The sequence below is a fragment of the Heterocephalus glaber genome, unplaced genomic scaffold (genome assembly GCF_053883595.1).
Source record: "Heterocephalus glaber isolate CG9 unplaced genomic scaffold, H.glaber_assembly_v1.0 deba00001428, whole genome shotgun sequence".
NCBI classification, from domain to species: Eukaryota; Metazoa; Chordata; class Mammalia; order Rodentia; family Bathyergidae; genus Heterocephalus; species Heterocephalus glaber.
This window is the reverse complement of record NW_028258293.1, coordinates 31631850-31652273: the sequence shown is the minus strand read 5'-3', so window position 1 is coordinate 31652273 and position 20424 is coordinate 31631850. Positions and strand designations below refer to the sequence as shown.

The following is a 20424-nucleotide window of genomic DNA, read 5'->3' as shown; positions in this document are numbered from 1 at the left end:
ATCCCCATCATGCAGGTGAGAAGAGGCTCAGAGAGGGATAAAGGATTACCCAAGGTCACACAGCTGGTTCCAGGCAGAGCAGAGATAGGAGCCCACTGGCCTGACTCCTCCACTGGGATCCTCTCCTTTCTGATGCCTGGAGGTGATTCCAGGCCACAGGCCACCAAGTGCTCAGGGCTAACCAGGCCACACCCATCTCCCTCCCTGCCTTTGTTTAACAAGCCTTCCCTAGAGCTCCCCAGGCTGAATCAGACTAGCAGCCGAACCCAGCAGCACTTTGGCCAGTGTCACACCCACAGGGAAGCAGCTGTGCATGTGCTCTGATCCTCCTCCAGAGGGGCCCATTTCTGCCCTGTGGGCAGAAATCCTGTTTCAGGAACCCCAGAGCCACCATTCTTCCCTGGAAACAAAGTCTCTGATCCTCTAGAAAGCAGGCTCAGGGTCCTGAGTCCTCCATTCACTCTCCAGGAGCCACAGGGGCCCAGCCAGTACCCTGTCCCTTGTACCCACCTACTTACCAAATTCGTGGGACACAGACAGGACTGACCTGGAGGGGAAGAACTGGGTGGGGGGCAGGGCAGGGAATGGCACAGAGGGGTGCTGACAGGTGCTCGGACAGTTGTACACCTGAAGGACTGTCCCTTTTATGCCAGGCTCTCCCTCATTCTCCATCTGGCTGCAAGAGCTTAACTCCTCCTGGACCTGCTCATTCTGGGGCTTGCCCAGGGTGACACTGTCATCCCACTGAGGTACAGGCCAGCTTCCCAGACCAGCCCTGAGGGAAAACTGAAGCACGGTAGGTTGGCTTCTGATACGGTTTGAGACCAAGACTGGTATGGGTGCCAATCCAGTCGTACCAAGCCACTCCACTTCTCTGAGCCCCTACTTCTCATCTCTACAATAGGAACAATAGTGCTTCAAAAACTGGAGGACACCATTATAACTGACCAAAGGCTGGGAGACTGTTAAGTAGACCAGAAGGGGAAAGGAACAGGAGAGAAACAACCAAGCCCCCTCTCACTCTGCTGGCAACTACCATGTGGAAGCCACTTGGCTAGAAGTTTGTGTCTATCACTTGCAAACTCTGCTGGGTGGGCACTTTGTCCAGAAAGAGCGGAGGTGGCCTGCCAGAGTTCCCCAGGCACCGCATGGACTGGAGCCTAGGTCCTCAGACCCTCATGTCCCCACCCTGGCTTCTCAAGCCTGCTGTGGGCTAAAGTACTGACTGCACACTGGGCAGGTGGGGCTCCCTCCCCCAACACCCTGCTCTACTGGGGCCTTGCAGGAGGGAAAAAGAGGACATTCTCCAGAGAAGAGAAGAAACAGGGAGAAAGAAAGTGAGATGGGCCAGAGTGTGGACACAGATGGACAGCAGGGACCACCCATCGTCCTGCCTGCTGACAGGGTGACAGCCGGCTTGTCCCTTGCACTGTGCCCGCAGCTGCTTCATCTCTGGCCCTCACATCCACACAGGGCTGCTGTCTGACATCAGGTCAACAACTTAACCTCTCTGGCCTCCCCTCTGCCACCCCCTCCAGTCCTCCTTATGCCTCAGAGGCCTGGGAATGGTGCGGGGCAGCCTGAAGAGCCTTCTGGCTCACAGCCACCAAGCAGAATCATTACCACATGTGTTTCCAGCAGCTGGTAGCTCAAGAAGCAATTTAAGTGCAAGAATTAAATCAGAGAAACTGAAAGCAGAAGCCAGAAGCCAACTCTCCCTGTTCCAGGATTTCAGAGCCCAGAAGGCCCAGAGAGTGGGAGCAGGCTGGCTGCAGTCACACAGCCAGGCTGGTGGAGAATGGCAGTTCCAGCTGCTCTCCAGGACACAGGGCCAACACCACTGGGGGGTGGGGGTGGGGGGGGTCTGCTCTCAGGGAGGAGAGAGTGGGGCTCAGACAGGAGGGCCCAGAAAAGCTCAGACAGGAGGGCCCAGAACTGGGGCCAGGCGGCGGGTGGAGGGCGTGAGCTCAGCCGCCCCTCTGCCTCACCCTCCTAGCCAGGCCGATGTGGGCTCTTCTGGGTCCTCATCTTTGCCCAGACAGCCCTCCTGCACCCTCAAGGTCTCTGCCCATGGCATCCACTGGCCAGTGTCTCCTGGGCTCAAGGGGTGGGCAGCCTCTCCTGGCAGCTTCAGGCATGGAGGCAGAAGAGCTCAACACCAGCCTTTCCCCTCAAGACTGGAGATTTGAGTGCAGCTCCTGGACACCCTATGAAGTGTCCAGTCTGAGCCTCCCAGCTGCCCTCTTCCTGTTCTCTGCCAATCTCATCCTTGCATCTCACCTCCTGAATGCAGATGCTATGAGCTCCTTGCAGTTTCCCTAAAACTGTTATTGCAGGGCCTCTCTATGTGCCACTCCCCCGACAATCCAGCCCTACCTCGGCCATCTGGGAGCCTCTCAGAGAACAATGCTCAATACATTGTGCTCATCTGTGCACTCCACTCCCTGTCCACCTCTGTGTCCCCAGCTTCAGGATGGGGGCCAGGGATTCAGGAATGGTACTGACTACCCCACAAAGGTGAGTGCGGGAGGAGCTTCTCTACAGGCTCAAGAGGGCAGGGCCAAAGGGAAGCCGATTTCCCATCAGCCCAGGCCCAGCTGGCCCCCCTTCCCATTTCCCATTAGCCCAGGCCTCCCTTTCCCTTCCTCCTCCTCCTGATGGCTGAGTGCCAGCCCCCACCCCCTCAACCCCAGTCCAGGCTGAGGTGGCTGCAGCCCTGGTGCTCTCTGCTGTAGCCCAGCCTCTTCCTGCTCCTGACCGAGCTCCGACTTCAGTTACCCAGGCCCCACCTAAGCTGTGAGGCTCCAGACAGGCCGCATGGTCTCTGGTCTGCATGGTCCTTGTGTGGAAGGAGGAGGTAAGGTGCCAGGGGCCCTGTGCCTCTGTGAGCATCTAAAGAGATACCACCCACAGAACAGAATGCTGGACACTCTGGTCCACCGTGCCTGAGGACTGTCAATACCAGCAATCAACCCCTGATGAAATTTCCAGACCCTGTCAGGTATAGGAGATTCCAACACAGAGGGTTCTGTCTCTACGGAGTTTCAAAGCCTAGAGTGCCAGCAGGCACAGGCGGAGTGGAATAGGGCTCGTGCAGAGGCACAACAGGGAGGCTGGCCACAGAGCTAGGCTGCTCTGTAGGAGAGAGGTCCTCTCAAGCGGAGGCTGGGAGGCCCAGAGGTGCAGTATGATTTGGACCTGGCCTGGCCTAGGGAGGCAGTACAAATAGAGGAAGGGGCACTGAATTGGGTCAGAACAAGGGCACTGGACCTGCTGGCAGGAAGCCTGCAGACAAGTCATTGAGTCCCACAGTGCACTGATGCATGGCCCAGGACAAGTCATGATTCCTCTGAGCTGTTGTCAATCAGCAAGCCACCCTGGCTGTACTTTCAGCTTCTACATTACAGAGGACAGGAAGAAAGTGGTATCTGATCCCCAGACTGCTCTAGGGGAACTCAGTCTGCCCATGCCAGGCCTGCTGCTCCTGGACCTGGTGGAAGTGGTGGGGACAGCCCTGGTATGCCTGGGCCCAGTGAAGACTCATCTTGCAGCAGCCCATGGTTCCTGGCTGCAGGAGGCTGACACCCTGGGGAGCCTTCCCTGGGTGTGACAACCACCAGCCAAAGCCATTTTGTACATAGGAGCACATAGGAACTTCTAAGTCCTTGGGCTGTTAGCTGGATCCAGCTGGGGGTTCCCAAGCAGGCCCTAGGCGGACACTGTGATATTTTAGGGGGCACCTGAGATGGCAATAAAGACATCTTTTGAAGCATTGTTCCCCGTCCAGTTCTCTCTGAAGGATCATTCAGTGTGGGCCAGATGTCTTTATCCTTCAGAGCCTGTGCCCATCCCCTGCCTACCATACCAAAGGAGAAGCAGGCCAAGGCCAGGAGCCTTCCACAAGCATGTCATCTGGCTGGAATTGAATGATTTTTTTTTCATTTTTATTTTATTTATTTTTATATTTTGTAGTACTGTGGATCAAACCCAGAGACTTCAGCATACTAAGCAAATGTTCTACCACTGAGCTACATCCCCAGTCCCCATTTGTACTTTATTTTAAAAATTCTTCCAGTTGCCTTTTGTTTCTGTGGAGTAAACTAACTTCATGTTTATAGTAGATACACAATTTCCCCAGCCTCAAAAGGAAAGATAGATAGATAGATAGATAGATAGATAGATAGATAGATAGATAAGGGAGGGTAGAGTGCTTAGTGGTAGAGCACTTATCTATCATATTTGAGGCCCTGTGTCAGTCCCTAGTGCATGCATGCACACAGAAAAGCAAGCAAGCAAGCAAGCAAGCAAGCAAGCAAGCAAGAAACAAACAAACAAACAAACAAAGAGGGAGGGAGGGAGGGGAAAAGGAGAGAGGGAGAGAGAGACTGATTAGGGAAAAAGGAAGCTAAAGTTTAAGAAAAATAAAATACTAAGTTGCCAGTGGTGTAGGTGGGACCCTCAACATTACACCAAGATGTGGTGGACAGTGTGTTGCTGTGAATGGGTCTGGAGCTGTGTCCAGGAGCCTCCCTTTCCCTTCCTCCTCTTCCTGATGGCTGGGTGCCAGCCTGTGCCCACACCCACTGCCCAGGCTGGGGTGGCTGCAGCCCTGGCACTCTTGGCGGTGGCACAATCCTTCTCCTGTTCCTGACTGGGCCTTGGCATTATTCCCTAGGGCCTGCCTAAGCTGTGAGGTCCTGGACATGGCCTCTCTGGTCTGCTGGACCTTGTCTGGAAGGAGGAGTCTCTGACAGGGGAAATAATGAGGCTCCTTGAGCCTCTGGAAGAGGGATAATGGAGCAGCACCAGGGGCATCATAAGAACCAGACAACCCTGCTGAGTTCAAGTCCAGCAGCAAGAAGTCCTCAAATCAGCACACAAAGGGCCAGAACAGCCAAGGCCACCTGGAGACAACAAGCTAGAGGACTCACCTACCAGTTAACCAGCCCTATCACAAAGCACTAGTCACTAAGACAGTTCAGGGCTAGGCAAACAGAGCAGAATAGACTAGACCAACCAGGGAGGCCGCAAGGATGGAGACGTGTGATCTAAAACCAGGGGCACTGGAGAAGGATCATCCTAATAAAGGGTGCTAAGTCAATTGGCTATGCAGACAGGAAAAGACTCGTCTTGACCCCTACCTCACACCACACACAAAAACAAATTCCAGAAGAATAGCAAATCTAACCGAAAGGTAAAACAATAATGCTTTTACAAGAAGATATAGCAAAAAGAGCACATCCAAATATCCAATAAATAGAAAGGAAGAAAAACCAGTAAATAGAAGGAATGTCATCAAGGAAATGCAAATTAAAACCACAGTAAGGTACCACTATACCCCCACTGGAAAGGCTAAAGTAAAAAACACCATGGACACACACAAAAATCCAAACTGGAGCCTGCCAATGTAGCTCAGGGTGGAGCGCTTACCTACAATGCACAAGGCTCTGATTTCCATCCCTAGCACCACAAAAACACATAAACAAACAAACACACAAACAGACAAACCAAAATGACCCAGCTGGAGCTCTTCTATACTGGTGGTGGGAATGTAAATTGGTATGGTAATGTTACAAAGCTGTTTGACTAGAGCTACCAAAGTTGAACAAATGCAAACTGTATTACACACTCCTAAGAATATGTCCAACATAAATGTATACTGACATTTAACAAAAAACATATTTGAGAATGTTTTTCACAGCGGTATTTGTCTGAAATTAGGGACAACCCAAGTGTCCATCAACAAAAGAATAGATAAATTGGTTATACATTCATATACTGTAATACCAAACAATAATGAGAGTGAAGCCAGGCATAGTGGCACATGCCTGTAATCCCAGCTATTTGGGAAGCTCAGGTAGGAGGATAGTTCAAGTTCAAGCCCAGCCTGGACAACTTAGTGAGACCCTGTCTCCAAAAAAAGAAAAAAAGTGTTGGAGATGTAGCTCAGTGGTAAAGCACCTGCCCAGCATGTGAGAGGCCCTGGATCAATCCCCAATACTGCAAAATAAAAAGAGATCAGCAGTGTTTCTGTATTAACAACAAACTACCTGAAGGGCCGGGGATTTATCTCAGTGGTTTCGCTGCCTGCTGCGCAAGCGCAAGGATCTGAGTTCGATCCCTGGTACCAAAAAAAACCAAACAAAAACAAACTACCTGAGAAAGAAATCAAGAAAACAATTCCATTTATAATAGCTACAAAAATAAAATGAAGTACTTAGGAATAAACTTATTCAAAGATGTGAAAGGCCTGTACATTGAAAACTATAAAACAGAGAGTAAGGAAATTGAAGACATAAGCAAATGGAAAGATATTCTGTGTTTATGGAGTGGAAGAATTAATATTGTTACAATGTCCATGCTACCCAAAGTGATCAGGTTCAGCGCAATCCCTGTCAAAATTCCAGACACTTTTCACAGAGATAGAAAAAAAAAACAAACAAACTCTAAAATTCATATGTAATCACCAAAAAAACCTCAAAAGCAATACTGAGCAAAAAGGACAAAGCTGCAGACATCACAATACCTGGCTTCAAAATACAATAGAAAGCTATAGCAATCAAAACAGCATGATATGGCATAAAAAGATACATAAACAGGGCATAGTGGTGCCATGCCTGTAAGCCTAGCTACTTGGGAGGCTGAGACAGGAGGACCCTAGGTTTGAAGCCAGCCTGGGCAATTTAAAAAACAGCTGACAGTGTTCGCTTTGGCAGCACATATACTAAAAATCAGCTGACAGTGTAGCTCAGTGGAAGAGCACCCCTTGGTTCCATCCCCAGTAGTGAAAGAAAAGAAAAGAAAAATACATAGATCAATGGAACAGAATAGAGATCAATAATAAATCTACACATTTATGGTCGATTGATTTTTAATAAAGGTGCCAACAGCACAAAATCGAGAAAGGACAGTCCATTCAATAAAGGGTGTTAAGAAAGCCAAATAGCCACATGTAGAAGAACAAAATTAGACCCTTATTTTACAATATACACAAAAATCAACTTGCAGCAGGGCTGTAGCTCAGTGGTAGTGTTTGTTTAGCATGACTAAGGCCCTGGATTTAATCACAAGCACTACCACTAAAACAAAAACAAACAAAAACCAAAAACAACAACAAAATAGATTAAGATTAAAGTCTTAAGGCCTGGAACTGTAAAAACTACTAGAAGAAAATATAGGAGAGAAGCTCCATGACATTGGTCTGGGCAATGATATATATATCCAATGTATATATTGCATATGACTCCAAAAGCACAGCCAAGAAAAGCAAAAATCAAAAATGGGATTATATCAAACTAAAAACTGTCAGGGCCAGGCATTTAGCTCAGTGGTTCCACCACTTGCCTCGCAAGCGAAAGGTCCCGAGTTTGATCCCCAGTACCAAAAAAAAAAAAAGTTATACAAACTAAAAACTGCACAGCAAAGGAAATTCAATAGAGTGAAAAGACAATTCTATAGAATGAGAGAAAACATTTGCAAACCATCCATCTGATAGGGAATTAATATCCAAAATATGTAAGGAATGTGTACAATTTAATGATCAATGACAAAACAAATAACTCAATTAAAATATGGGCAAAGGACTTGAATAGACATTTCTCAAAAGACATACAAATAACCAACAGGTTATGAAAAAAAAATACTCAACATCACTAATCATTAGGGAAAAGCAAATGGGCATATTATCTCACACCTGTTAGAATTGCTATTATTACTGGGTGTGGTGGCATAAACCTGTAATCCCAGCACTTGGAGGCAGAGGCTGGAGGATCTCTTCAAGTTCCAGGCCAGCCTGGGCTACATAGTGAGTTAAAGGACAGCCTGAACTGCCTAGTGAGACCCTGTCTCAAAAAAAAAAAGGAATGGCTATTATCAAGAGAAAAATAACGAGTGCTGGTAAGGATGTGGAGAAAAGAGAACCCTTGCACACTGTTGGGAATATGAATTAGTTCAGCAAGAGCCAAGTGTGGTGGCGCATGCTGTAATCAAGCACTCTGGGAGGCAGAGGCAACTTAGTGACTTAGCAAGACCTTGTAAATAAAAATAAAAACAAAGGGGGTGGGGTCCTGGGGATGTGGCTCAATGTGGCCGTGGCCAGGATGTAGCTCAGCAGCACCGTGCCTGCCTAGCAAGCACAAGGTCCTGAGTTCAATCCCTGGTACCGAAACAAAAAAAAGTAGTACAGGCAATATGGAAAGCAGTATGGAGGTTCCACAAAAAAATTAAAAATAGGGTTAGTGGCATGGCACCTGCCTCTCAAGCACAAGGTCCTGAGTTCAATCCCTGGTACTAACCCCCCCCCAATTAAAAATAGAACATGATTAACAGAATTAATGAACCTGGAAGATATTATGTTAAATGAAATAAACCAGACACGGAAAGACAAATAAGGCACGAGTTCACTTATATGTAGAATGTAAAACAGTGGAACTCATAGGGAAGAGTAGAATAATGGTTGTCAGGAGCTAGAAGAGTTTAGGGAAGGCTGGGGAGATGTAGTCAAAGATACAAAATGTCAGACAGAAGCACTAATTTCAACAGATCTGTTGTAGAACATGGTCACTACAATGAACAATGTTTTTTGTTTTGTTTTGTTTTTGCAGTGCAGGGGATTGAACCCAGGCGCACTCTACCATGGAGCTACATCACCTGCCCTATTTTATTTTTTTCATGTTGAGACAGTGTCTCACTAAGTTGCCCAGGCTATCCTTGAACTTGAGATCCCCCTGCCTCAGCCTCCTGCATAGCTAGAATTAGAGGTATGCACCACAATACCTGGCTTGTATTCCTGTAAAAAAAAAAAAAAAGATCAAGGCTTAGGATGTAGCTCAGTGGCACAACCCTTGCCTAAAATGAGTAAGGCCCAGGTTTGGATCCTTAGCACCACCAAAGAAAATTTTTTAATTAAAAAAAGGTAAGTATGTGAAGTAATGTGAATGTTACTTAGCTTGATTTGACTGTTTCACATTGTACATTTTATCTGAAAATATCATATTGTACATGATGCATATATACATTTTTGTCAATTAAAAAAGTTAACTTTTACAAAAGGAAAAGCAGACGCTTCTAAGAAGGTTTATTTGGCTCACGGTTTTGAAATTTCCAGTGCACGACAGGGTTGATCCCTTGCTTTGAAGCCTCTGGTGGGGCTGCTAGATGACAGTGGTGAGGAGCACATGCTAGAGCAAAACCACCAGCCTTGCCACGGCCACAAAGTCAAGGAAGAGGAAGAAGAGATGGGGCCCTAACTTCCCTCTGAGGCCCACTTATCAATGACCTGAAGGCCTCCCATCAGGCCCCACTCCTAAAAGTGCCACCACCTCCCCAGGGAACCTCCCTGGCACTAAGCCTGTAAGACACTGGCGTTTCAGGGAGGTTCCAGACCCAAACTGCAGCACTGCTTCTGGGGAGTGACCAGAAGGGGCACTAGGGGGCCATGGGAGCTCTAGTAAAACTGCTCCTCCGTCTGGGTAGTGGGTCCGTGGGTAGGGTCACTTTAAAAATCCACTGAGCTCGGCACTTGTGATGTATGCACTTTGCTGTAGATCACTTATGCTTCAATAAAAACTCCAAAGACAACAACAAAAAGCCAGCAGAGTCGTCCTGGGAAGAAGGGAAGCTGACTCTCCTGACCCAGGGCTCCCCATATCTGGGCTCTTCACAGCTGTGACCTTGTTATGTCAGACACCTCATGCTTGGGTGGAATAAAGCTGGGGAGGCAGAGCAGGAAAGAGTGCCAGGCCTAGTCATGTCCAGGCTGCATGACCTTCTACTGATCTCCACCTCCACCTCTTAGCATTCTCAAGTCCAAGAGAAGGTCCAGCCGTTGCGGTGTGCTTCCGCCCCGCCCCACAGAACATACATCTCCAGGTTTCTTCTGCATTGGGAAGGGGGTGCCAGCCAGCCTCAGGCTGCCTCCACAGGGTCTTGGCCCCGAGAAGAGCAGGCACAGTGCTCAGGAGAAGGAGCTGATCTGACTCAGGGAGAGGTGAGGGGTAGGGCAAAGGATACTGGATGGGCTGCAGAGAATCCCAGCCAGAGGTCCTGGTATGCCTGGCACAGGGACCAGGCTGAGGTGATGGACTGCTGAGGAAGGCTGAGCAGGGGTGGGGCTTGGTCAGAGCTGTCTTAGGAAGATCCATCTGGCTTTCTACTGTTGCTTGAATATGGTTTGTCTTCCTCCAAAACTCAGGTTGAGGCTTCATTCCTCTGTGTGGCCACAGTGGGGTTGGAATCTAGTGGGAGGTGGCATGGAAGTGGAGCCCTTACGAATAAATGAATGAGTGAGTGGCTTGGGAAGATGGGCTACCTACGAGAGGTGTTTAACCCCTTTTCTCACTTTCACACGTCTGCTTCCTCTTCTGCTCTTGGCTTTGAGTTGAAGCTGCATGAGGACCTCATCCAATGTGGCCACCCAATCTGGGACTTCCTGGTCTCCAGAACTATGTGCCAAAATAAACCTCTGCTCCTTTACAAATCACCCACCCAGCCTCAGGTGCTAGAACAGCAGCAGAAAACAGTCTAGAATACTGCCACATGGAGGACAGACTAGAGAAGGACAAGGTTCAGGCAGAAGTACCAGAAGGAAGGCCACAGAGCTTGAACCAGCAGCTCACACCCCGATGGAGAAATGCGTGTGGTCTCAGGGCTATGGGGGAGACACACCCAATTCTACAAGCCCTCAGGGGGTGGGGTGGAAAGGAGAGGTGCAGCAATGCCCACAGGCCCTCTGTGCCTACTCCCCACAGTCCACCATGCCACAAACCTGGCAGGAGGGTGGCTGAAGGAACCAACAATGCCTCACACCCACAACCTGGCAATCAAGACCCCCATTTGAAACCCCTACTGCTCCCCCTCCCAGCAACACACACACACACACACACCCTTTGCCCTACAACATGGAAGGGCTGCACCTTTGTGTACCTTCGTGACCCAGGGGACATTGTCATTCCCATGTGCACGTCTTCACTGATCCCCATTCTGGGCTGGCCCTGAGCAGCTAAAAGGTGGTGGGCCATTCCGGGGGAACACACTGCAGTCAGTGTTTCCAGGAGTGACACAGGTTATGGGGCAAGGATCTGGGTGGGGAGAACGCTGGTGTCAGACAGACAGGGAAAGGGATGCAGGCGGAGGGAGGAGGCGGGAGCACAGGAGCAGTGGGAGCGAGGGTGGGGCTGGGGAAGCCAGGCTGGGAGTGGGGGTGCCTAGTGGAGCCAGAGGGAGCCAGAGACATGACCAAGGGTCAGAAGCTGATGTGGTGACCCAAGCCAGGGAAAGCCAGATACCAGGGGAGGGGAACTGTGAAGGGCAGGGCTCCAAGTCTGGTGGCTGACAGGTTGTTTGCGTTTTTTGCTTTTATGAAGGTTATTTATTGCCTGTCACCCCACACCCTGCTGTCATTCTCCATCTGCCCTACGGGCCACCATTTTAATAATGTTCTTAATGTGTGTCTCTTCATCCTGTAGAGGGTATATTCTGGCCTCCCAGGACCCCATCCCCCATGCGCCTGCACTGAGAAACTGAAGGCAGGATGGGGAGGGAGAGCTGGGCTTGGACCACCTCAGTCTCCTGGCTCCTGGGCCACTTGGGGTCCCAAGCTCCCAGGTTCTGGCTCCAGAGCTGAGGCGGCCAGGCTCTGTGAATCACTCCAGCCAACGCCAGGCAGGCTGGCACCAGCGCTGGGAAATCCTGTCTTTCTCCTCCTTCCTTGTTCTTTTATCATTTCTGTCTGTGTCCAATCCATTCTCCGCCCAGCGAGTGATTTTTCTAATACACAAATCCAACCAGGCAGCTCCCTGTTGGCCGACACAGAGGGCCAGAGGGCAGAGCCATGCACGTGGTCCACACAGGTCTCCAGCTGGTCCTGTGGAGATGGTGGCTCTGGAGTGCTAATGTCCCCAGAGCATGAGGAAGGAGCTGGCCTCAGGCCTGCCTCTGTGTGGGCCCGACTGAGTCATGAGGCTTGACACCACAGCTGCTCCTCTTTTGGGGTTTGGAGCTGGGTCCTGCCTGGAATGTCATGTGGAGGAGGGAGCTGGACCGCATCTGTAAACAGGATGGACAGGGGAGAGAAACCTCCAAAAGGGGGACTCTCCAGCTCATAGGTTGTTGCAGGACCTGGGCAGGAACAGGAAGAAGCTAGGAGCCCAAAGGCAAGGGGCTTCCTGCCTAGGTTCAGCCTTGGTGACCAGCTTGTCATGGCTTTGTCACCTGAAGATTTACATCCCAAGAAAACCTTCAGTCATGGGCAACTGGAACAGTGGCTCACCCTCCTGAGGGGCTCCCAGCACAGTGCACATCCCACAAAGAAGGCATAGGGTCGGGGGCAGATGTAGCTGAGTACCCCCAGAAAGGGTGTTCTTCCTCTTACCAGGGTGGGTGGGGGTGTGACGCCTGGAGCCCTCGGAACAGGTGCCACTCACTCCCTGGCAGGGGACACAGCCTGACAAAAAGACTTAATCAGGTTACAGAAGCCACTTCTCTGCTACACTGTGCTGTGTGATCCCAGGAAAGCCCCTTCCCTCTCTGGCCTACAGGTTCTCACCATGGAATGGTGATGAGGGAGACATTTCTCAGTCTTTTCCAATCTGGTGGGTTTGTCACCAGAATGGTGTCTTCCCTCCTTTTCCTATATGGGCAGTCTGTGCACACCAGCCTCCGAGACTCACGGCATAAAACCTGATGTGCCCGTTTCTCAGACAGGGAAACTGAAATGCCTACCCTCAGCTAGAGCTCTTGCACAACCTAAGAAATGAGCTGTGCTGTTCTCACTGCATAGGTGGTGGACAGAGGCTCAGAGCAGGAAGAAGAGCATTCAGGGCAGAGGCAGAAGCCTATCCCACATCAAAGCTCCCCTCTGCCTGGTCCACCACCTCTTCCTTCGGTATTTTTTTTTTTTTTTTTTTTGGGTACTGGAGATCGAACTCGGGACCTTGCACTTTCGAGGAAGGTGTTGGAACCACTGAGCTAAATCCCTGGCCCCCACCCCTTTCTTAGGCAAAGACAGAGATGCCCTCACCAGCCCCTATGTGTCCTTCCAGTGTCCCTCCCCCCATGCCTGGCACCTGGACCTACTCTTTGCTTGGCTAAGAGACAGGGAGGAGTCAGGCAGGCTGTGCCCTAGAGGTCAGTCTTGTGGGAAAGGGAGACCTCTGAAAGCAGAGTACCTGCTCTAAGTGGGAGGGGATCATTCAGACAGGGCCAGGAAGGCTACATAGAGGAGGTGGCATTTGAGCAGGCCCCCAAGGGGTGGAGTGCAATTTTTAAAGATCAAGGTGGAAGGTTTTGGGGGAAAAACACCATTTGGCTAGAGGATTAGACGCAGGGGAGAAGGAAGAGGAAGGAGGGACTAGCACAGAACTATTGTCACGGGCAGGTTGTGGTGGATCCTGAAAGCCAGACTAAGAACTCGGGAGTATGACAGTGTGTGACAATTCACAAGACGCTTGAAAGGAAAGGAGGCCCAGAGCCCAGGCTGACACAGGAAGCGAGACTAGGCTGCAGAAACAGCCTGATAGAAGCAGGGTCCAACAGAGACCCACGCTGGGGTGGGCCCATGGCACGCAGGTCTCAGCCACTGGCTGAGGTCCCTCCTTGGAGACTCACCACCTCCCAGGATGGCAGACCCTGTCTCAAGGTGAGCAGTATGCTGGCAGCACTTCCAGGTCCCCTGCACTGCTCCAAGCCATGTTCTGCTCCTGCCCACAGTAGCCTTGAATGTCAAAGCTCAGAAGGGCTGGCTGGGCCAGAGATGCCCTGTCCACATACCAATCCTCAGATGGGCAGAGTGAGGCCCTGGGAGAGATAAGGTGGTTAACTTCTCTGTGCCTCTGGCTTCTCACCTATGACATGAAGGTCCTTCCCCTCCACTGGCCTAACATCCTCCCCTCACTGCCCTCCCCTCCCCTCTGCTCCAAGCAAGACTTGGCCTCAATGAACTTTGGTACTCTCATCTGTATCCTGTCAGGTGATGGTAAGGATCCAGTGTCCCCAGTTGGTACTGCCATTACTGAAGAAATGTCCAAAATGAGTCGTATTTCGCCCTGAAAGGCCTAGCACACTATCAAATGCAGGTTGGGATCCAGTCACCGGGCAACCTATGGTCACACACCAGCACGCCCCTTCTCCCAAACACCCCTGAGCTCTGGCCACCATGGCTTAGGCTGGGCCTCAGGGCCAGTGCTGCAGCAGCCCCAGGCCCTGCCTGCAAGCTTCTCAGGCTGAGGGGGTGGGGGAGATACACCCAGACACTGAGAATGACCTCACAGGGAACCACGACTGTGGCTCACGGAAGCCAGCAGCTATGGGCATCCAGGATTGAAGGGAGGGGATGGAGGACTGGGCATGGTGCCTGAAATGACACCACAATCGGCTCCTGTGTCAGGCTGAATAATGGCCCCCAAAGATACCCACATCTAAATCTCTGGAGCCTGTGAATGTTGCCTTATATGGCACTAAGGACTTGCAGATGTGACTGAGGATCTTAAAATGGGGAAATTATCCTGGCTTATCTGGATGGGCCCTAAATGTAATCACAATTATCCTTATAAGAGGGAGGCATGATGATGGTGTGTATGTATGTTCTGTCTGTCTGTCTGTCTGTCTCAGCAGTAGGGTACGTGCTTAACAAGGCCCTGAGTTCAATCCCCAAGGAAGGGAAGGCAGAGGGAAATTTGACCAAGGAAGAGAAGAAAGCAGTGTTAAAGGAGTAGAGAGTGGGGTGAAGTGGTCACAAGAATGCCAACAGCCACCAGAGCTGAAAGAGACAAAGAATGGATTCTCCCTGGAGCCTCTAGAAGAAACCAGCCTAGATTTCAGCCCCATAAGGCTCATGGTGGACTCCTGACCTCAAAAACTCTTAAGAGAATAAATCTATGTTGTTTTAAAGCAGCAACTTTCTGGTCTTTGGTTATAGCAACAAAAAGTAAGAAATATTGTTCTTTGTTTCTTTGAGATAGGTCTGGCCTTCTGCCAGGCTGGCCTCAAACTCCTAATCCTCCTGCTTCGGCCTTCTGAGTGTAAGAATTATAGGAGTGTGCCACCAAAGCCTAGCTCAAAATACTGCTCTTGAAGAGCAGTGAGTGGTGGGTAAAGGAGCCCCACCCCTCCTACTCAGGGAAGCCAGCCTGAGGAGGAAGTTCTTACACCTTGAATTGCTCCCATAGACAACAAAGTTGCCCTGAACTTCAGTGTCTTACTTACTACTATCCCACCTCACCAAATGGGGAGGTTACCCAGCAGTGGGGGTCACTGCGGCAGGGGCCGGCTGAGCAGGGACAGGCAGATTGGGTCAGCAGGCTCTCAGCCTTTGTCCACATCCCTGGGCACACCTGACAGTGCTGGGCAGGTAAGTTGACCTAACTTCATCATCATCCCCCAAGTCAGGCAGCTTTTATCCCCAGTGAACACACAGAGAAGCTGAGACAAGAGAAGCACTCTGCCTTAAGGTGGAGGGCAGGCAGGAGGGTAAGGTCAGGACTCAGGAAGAAGACAGGTCCTACAGGTAGAAAGACGGTGGAAATTGCCTCCCTGTATCCTCCAGGAGATCCTGGGGGCTCTTGTTTGGGGACAAGGGCTCAGGGCTATCCTGAGAACCTGCAGGGAAAGCAGAGGCAGATGCAGCCAGAGACAGTACTGGCCTCAGAGCAGAGTTCTCAATGCCCTCTCCCACCTCTTACAACATTGGGTCCAACCCTGACCTCATTGATTCCCCCAGATCTGTCCACCCCAAGTGGACCCATCTCAGAGAGCATCCTACCCATCCTTCTCCAATACTGGGGCCCTGTGAACCCCACGGCACCTCTCCTCCTGCTCTAGGGGCCTATATCAAGTCCCCTCCTCTCCTGCCAAGCCTAGGCCTGGGTGGGGTACAGAGAAGAGGGGACAAGGAGTCTCTCCCTGCTGTGGTCTCCTGCTCACTGGCCTGGACAGCAGCCCAACCACCATCACCACCACCATCATAGTCAAAGATGGTCCTTGTCAGACACACGCCAGACTATGTAATCCTGACCCATCCAGCTAGCCCTCAGCCTCACACTTCTGAGCCTTTGCTTGTATTGGGCCCTAGCCTGCAATGTCGCACCCTTTTCTTGCCTTCAATGAACTCCTTCCAGACCCAGCTCTGACGACTTTGCAAGTGGGCTGGTCCCCAGTTCCCAAGCAAGGATGGATCCCTGCCTAATTCCCTGGGGCCTCTGGGTGGGCCCTTATCTGTTGTCCCATCAGGGTCTCCCTCAGGAGAGAGGCTCCTCAGGGTAGCCTTCTTAGTGTGGCACCCAGGTCTGGCCTGGCCTGGGGCAGCAGCAGCTGGGCCCACCCTGCCCCACTCTGCCCCACCCTGCCCCACTCTGCCCCACCCTGCCCCACGCAGTTGCTCCCAGCCTCCACCCCAGGATTCTGGGTGAGGAGTCCAAGGACTATGGGAGGTCTCAACCCTTGCGGGGCAGAGGCCTCACACTGCACTTAGTGGCCCTCAGCACTTGTCTTTCCAGTGCTGGCACCTGGAAGGGTTCCAATTCTGGCTCTGAAGTCCTGGGAGGGTGGCTCACTTCACCCCACAGTGGCCCACTCTCTTATCTAGGTGCAGTCTGGGGCTGAATCCCCCACCACACTAAGCGCAGCCAGGGGAGCCCTTGGCACCTGTTAGTGATCTGCCCTACTTCATCTCTGGTCCCCTAGGCGGATCTCCCCGATCCCCAGCACGAGGGGTGCAGGTGAGACCTGGAGAGCATCAGAGAAGAGCCAATCTCTCCCAGATACTGCCCCATCCCGCCCCGCCCCCAATACCACACACCCGGCGGTGCTGCCGCCATGGAGGGGGGCCCTCATTCAGCCAGGGGAGGAGGGTGAAGTGGGGGATAGGGCTCGGACAGCCAGGGCCTTGGCCTTTCCCCCTTCCCCAAGAAGGGTGTAGGGGGTGGCACCCAGAAGGGGCAGGGGACCGAACTGCAGAGGGGTTAACAGGAAGAGGGACTTAACGGGAAGAAGAGGAAAAAACGGTCCAGTTGCCAAGCGGGCCCCCGCAGCTTTAGGAAAAGAACTCCGGAACACCCAGGGGTGGGCGGAGAAGGCTCTTCGCCATGGGGTGAGGGGATGGTGGGGTTGAGCCCTGGGGCCTGGGACCGATCCTCAAGGCCCCCGCCCCCCAGGCCTCGGGCCAGCGCTTACCTCCCTCTCCCAGCCCGCGGGATGTGCAGCCCCCTACTCCGGTCGCACTCAGGAGGCGGCACTGGCCGGCGCTGCACCTGCACTCACACCCCTGAAGCACAAGCACGCGCTCTCGCACACGCCTCCCTCGGCACAGCGCCTCCTACCTGGCGCGCCGCCGCGGCTCGAGACGAGGTCCGGGGACGCAGGCACCGCTCGGGCACTGGAGCTGCGGCTGGACCGGTGCGCTCAGTGACCGCCAACGCTGGCCAGAGAGGCAGCCCGGGAGGCCCTGGGCGGGGGATGGAGCTCGGGCTCCCGGGATTCTACCGTTCCGGCCCCGTCCCACAGCCTACGCCCATTAGCAGTCAGGGGCGTGGTCTCGGGAGCGGGCAGGGCTGCGCGCATGCGAGGTGGCTCCGCACGGTGGGGCTGGCGCTCCTGGGAGGCATCCTTGGAGTTGTTGCCTCTGGCAGAGCTGTGCCTGCACGCTCTTCTCTCTCCTCCCTTCCCCGCTCAGTCACCAGCGGCCGAGCATCCCCGGAAAACCTCCAGGGCCGAGTCCGGACCGGCAGCCACGCGAGGGCTGGCTGCACAGCACGGGATCGGACCCGGGCGGACCTGCAAGCCCGGCGGCGGAGGGCTTATGGAGGAAGCTGGGTGACTTTGGGAGTGGGTCTTGTACCGGGAGTCCCCAAGAGCCAAGGCAGGGTGGCCGCGAAAAGAAGGACTTCATGAAGGGAGCACCTTGCGCGTCTCTATCCTCTCATCCACCCCCAAGTTTTTGGGTGGAGTAACAGAAACTCAGGCCCACCTGGTGAGACTCAGAGTGGGCGTTGTCAGGTGAGGAAAGCTGGCTTCCCTCACCTGTCTTGAGCACTTAGCCGTGCCATGCACGACTAGAGGGCCGCAGAAGGGGCCAGGAGCCTGGGCTTCCTCCTGTGACTGGCTCCCAGAGTGCCCTGGAAGGCAGGAAACCTCGATTTCTTAATGTATAAAATGGGAACTGTAATCCCCACCCACGCAGAGCTATTTGGGGGAATTGATAGAGAAGGGTCATGGCTGACGAAGTTGGCGCACAGTAGACCTGGGGCAAGCGTCCTGTCTGCATCTCGGAGGCAACAGGGCCTATGATTACTCACCTGATCATGCAGGCTGCCCTCTGCCCACTTTGCAGGAGGAGACAGTCAATCTCTCTCCCCTCCCACCCAGTTTCCTAGTCTTAGTTAATGATTTCATTAACCTTTCAGTCACCCAGACTTCTCCTACCTCTGCCTCTACCTTCTCACCCCCCCATCTCTGGCTGCCTAAGTGTCCCCTAAGTGTAACTCCCTCCCTATTTCCACTCCCCTCCATTCCTGCCAAGAGCCACCTATCCAGCCAAGAAGCACTTTCACAGATAAGGCCTCGATTTACCACCCGAGAACAGTGTTCTGAGACTGCACCTGGCCCCCTCCCTGTTTCCTCTGGCCTCTTTCAGCTGCCTGGATGCTATCTCAGGGGCTCTGCTCTCTGCACCCCCAAACCATGTTTACGATGAAAGGCTCTTCCCCCTGTTCACACATGGCTCAGTCCTGCCCCACCCCGCCATGCCAACTTCTCCACGTTGCCACCCTTCAGCCCCCCCATCCTCCCCATGGCCCTCCAAGCCTGCTATCTCTGTCCAGGTCTCAGTTTCCCCAGCCAGGCAAGGCTCCTGAAGGGCAAGGCTGAGCCTATTCTCAGGGACACAGTAGTGCATGGTCAATCTAAGTAGATCTGGGCCCCAGCCTTCTCTCAGCCAATTACTTGCTGTGTGATCTAAACAAGCTCTGTGTCCTCTCCCAGCCTCATTTTCCTGGTCTGCTAAATGGGTTTTTTCAGAAGTAGGTGATGACCAGTTAAAAGGAGGTCGTGTGTTCAATACAGGCCTCATCACAGGGTAGATGGCAGCATGGCCTCTGAGCTGGGAAACTCCTCCAAATTCCAGTGTGCAGCTGGGGTCAGAGCTGAGAAAGCCAGGTTAGTCTGCCTCTGCACACAAAACAAGGGATGCTCAGGCCTTCTTTTGTATCTCAGAGCCTTGGAGTCACGAGAGCAGTATTGTGTGGTGGTTGCTTGTACTCTGCCTCAACTCATTAACTGGTGAACCTTGAAAAGGGCCCCAAACCTGCTGTTGGACCAGCATATTATCACCCATACCTGCAGTTGTGGGGACTGGCTGGATTGATCCCCAGTGAGCCCTTACCTGGGCCCCTGGATGTTTCAGTCTGGCTCAAACTCCTCATGGTGTAAAGACACTGCTCCCCAGAAACATGGACAGGTTGACATGGCATCCTGTGATGTTAGGACTACCCACCTCACAGCCCATCTCTGGCAGCTTTCAGTTCAGAATGTTGAAGCCAGAGTCCTAGAGAGACAGTGACCTATCCTGGGCACTCAGCCTGGTGTGTGAGTGGAGTTTGCTTTTGAGGGAAGGAAGGTGTCAGAAAAAGCCAGGGCTGCCCAACAAGTTTGAGGAAAGTGTGGGGCCTGATGGTGCTCTGGCCCCAGGACCCTACTGGTTAGTTTTAAAAGTTTAGTCATCTAATGGTGCCATTAAAGGGCCTGATGTGTAGATGCTTTTCCATTTAATCAACCACTCAGTGAGAAGCCTTTATTAGCCCCATTTTACTGATGACAGAACTGAGTCTCAGGGAGATGCCCCAGGTCACACAATTAGTAAACTGCAGAACTGGATCCAGAGCTACCTGGACTCCATCCACTCTTGTGTTCCTCCCTTCTCCTATTCCCCTGGCCTCCAAGGAAAGGTCACCTCTGCAGGCTGCTTGCTGGGAATTCATTTCCTCTCAGGACAGCCCTTTCCCTCTACTTGGGAGAATCTGTTATCATCCAGAGCAGATCCAGACCTTTCCTTTTGGCTCTGTAAGACTCTATACCTCTCAGCCTACCAGTGCCTGAAGACAGAATATTCTCTGTTGGAAGGGGAATGGCCCAGGCAGTCACATAGAACTTCCACTTGGGAGTGGTTGCTAGTGCCCCCTAGTGGCGGGGAAAGGACAGAGTAGATGTCATGCAAAAGGGTTTGTGCAGGGGTGGGGGATTTAGCTCAGTGGCACAGTGCCTGCCTCGCAAGGGCAAGGTCCTGAGTTCGATCTCCAGGTGCCAAAAAAAAGGGGGGGGGGAGATTGTGCAGGACAAAAAAACAATAACCTTTGAGTTGCTCAAAATTCCCTTTTCTGAAACACTACTTGTATTTCATTACTGTCATTCATATTAAAAAGCCATCCAGAGCTGGGG

The 20424-nt window shown here is 52.1% G+C and overlaps 1 protein-coding gene across 7 annotated transcripts in view; it reads right to left on the bottom strand.

Annotated features, from left to right (window-relative positions):
* Capn5 (calpain 5) overlaps positions 1–18306 on the bottom strand; it is a 54304-nt gene extending 35998 nt beyond the window's left edge. For 2 of the 7 annotated variants that reach the window (XM_087212001.1, XM_087212004.1), the window contains exon 1: positions 18288–18306. The gene's annotated coding sequence lies outside the window, so the exon portion shown is untranslated. Of the gene's footprint in view, positions 1–49; positions 185–17166; positions 17266–17312; positions 17517–18287 lie in introns of those variants that run through there. The other 5 variants (XM_004869661.4, XM_087212002.1, XM_004869662.4 and 2 more) reach the window with 3 other exon arrangements.
* Positions 18307–20424: the final 2118 nt, after the last annotated feature.